The sequence below is a fragment of the Brassica oleracea genome, chromosome C3 (genome assembly GCF_000695525.1).
Source record: "Brassica oleracea var. oleracea cultivar TO1000 chromosome C3, BOL, whole genome shotgun sequence".
Lineage (NCBI taxonomy): Eukaryota > Viridiplantae > Streptophyta > Magnoliopsida > Brassicales > Brassicaceae > Brassica > Brassica oleracea.
The window spans coordinates 41,251,792-41,254,225 of record NC_027750.1 but is presented as its reverse complement, the minus strand read 5'-3'; positions in this window follow the sequence as shown (position 1 = coordinate 41,254,225).

The following is a 2,434-nucleotide window of genomic DNA, read 5'->3' as shown; positions in this document are numbered from 1 at the left end:
ACGTTGAAATTCATTATCTTTACGGCATATGCCGCTTTGGGTTCTAACTCCACCGGAAGGTGACATGCTTTCCCATAAAGTAGGTGAAATGGTGTAGTTCCAAGTGGCATTTTAAGTGCAGTTCTATAAGCCCAAAGTGCATCATCCAATTTTGTAGACCAATCCTTTCTTGTTTTTCCCACTGTCTTCTCCAGAATTTCCTTGATTTGACGGTTGGAAACTTCTACTTGTCCGCTGGTCTAAGGATGATAAGGAGTAGCTACTCGACGGTGGACTCCATGCTTCATAAGAAGCTTTTCAAACACTTTGTTGATGCAATGAGAGCCTCCATCGCTTATTACCACTCTAGGAACTCAAAATCTAGGGAAAATGATACTTTTGAAAAGTTTCACGACTACAGCAGCATCGTTCGTCGGCGATGCTATTGCTTCTACCCACTTAGATACATAGTTGACATAAACTAGGATATATTTGTTCCCGTTTGAAGAAGGAAAAGGGCCCATAAAGTCGATGCCCCAACAGTCAAACACTTCCACTTCAAGTATGAAATTCAGTTGCATTTTGTGTCTTTTGCTGATTTTTCCTCTTCGTTGGTAGTGATCACATCGTGCTATGTAGGACTGAGCATCTCGAAACATGGTAGACCACCAGAAGCCTGCTTGTACAATCTTAGCTACTGTTTTGAAACTTACAAAATGCCCAACATAATCGGATCCATGGTAGTGGAATTGGATGTCTTGAAATTCTGATTCTGCTACGCAACGTTTGTATATTCCGTCAGAGCAATGTTTATAGAGATAAGGCTCGTCCCAATGATATCTTCGGATCTCTCTTAGAAATATTTTCGTGGTATATCCTTTAAATATCTCTGGCTCTACATCAGCAGCAAGATAGTTCACTATATCGGCATACCATGGCCTATCTGAATTGGATGCAGTCAACGCACACACCCCCCGGGTGGAACTTCTATCACCGGGAAAACCTATACCGGTTTTCGTATGGTGGACAGTGACATTGATATCTATGTCCACTATCACTGCATCGTTTTGTATCTTATCATGGCCGTTGTCTAAGGTGTCGATCGATACCTGTCGTTGAGTGTCGATCGATGCTTTCTCAGATGTAAGACGCACATTACCGATAAGCGTTGATTCTGCTCGATAGACGTTTTCTATGGGAAGGGAATCATTGACTGGAACGTCATTGTCAACTCTAATTCGAGAAATATGATCTGCGACCCCATTTGCCACTCCCGTTTTCATCTTTGATTTCGATGTCAAATTCTTGCAAGAGCAGAATCCATCTCAAAAGTCTTGGTTTTGCGTCTTTCTTTTGCATTAAGTATTTCATAGCTGCAAGATTGGTGTGGAAAATTACTTTCAAACCAACTAAGTAGGAACGAAACTTTTCAAAAGCGAAGACCACTGCTAGTAGTTCTTTTTCCGTTGTTGCATAATTTCTTTGTGCATCATCAAGATTCCTACTAGCATAGCAGACAAAATGTAATTTTTTATCCTTTTTCTGGCCAAGTACTACGCCTACAGCGAAATCGCTTGCGTCGCACATTATTTCAAAGGGTAAACTCCAATCAGGAGCTTGCACGATAGGGGCGGTTACTAAAGCTGACTTAATCTCCTCAAAAGCTTTGAAACATTCAGGGGTGAAGTCAAATTTTACTTCTTTGCACATAAGAGTTGTTAGCGGTCTAGCTATTTTGCTAAAGTCTTTTATGAATCTCCTCTAGAAACCAGCTTGCCCAAGAAAAATCCTCTCATTTTTCACATTGGTGGGTGTCGGCAGACCGGTCATTACTTTGATTTTAGCTCGATTTACTTCTATACCGGCTGCTGAAACTTTGTGCCCCAAAACAATTCCATCATTGACCATAAAGTGACATTTCTCCCAATTCAAGACAAGATTCTTATCATCACATCTTGCTAATACTTTGCATAAGTTTTTAAGGCATGATGTAAAATCGGATCCATACACCGTGAAATCATCCATAAAGACTTCCATGAATTCTTTGATCATATCTGTGAAGATAGACATCATACAGCTCTGGAAAGTAGCAGGAGCATTACAAAGCCCAAAGGGCATCCTGCGGTATGCGAAAGTACCATATGGACAAGTGAATATGGTCTTTTATTGGTCGTCCGGATGGATAGGAATCTAGAAAAATCCTGAATACCCATCAAGAAAACAGTAGTACTTGTGGTTTGCAAGCCTTTCTAACATCTGATCTATGAAGGATAAGGGGAAGTTATCTTTTCTTGTGGCAGAGTTGAGCTTCCTGTAATCTATGGACATCATGTGCCCAGTAACAGTCCTCATAGGGATCAGCTTGTTTTTATCATTCTTTACCACTGTAACTCCTTCTTTCTTAGGAACCACATGTACGAACTGATCCAGTTGTTGTCTGAAATTGGATAGATAA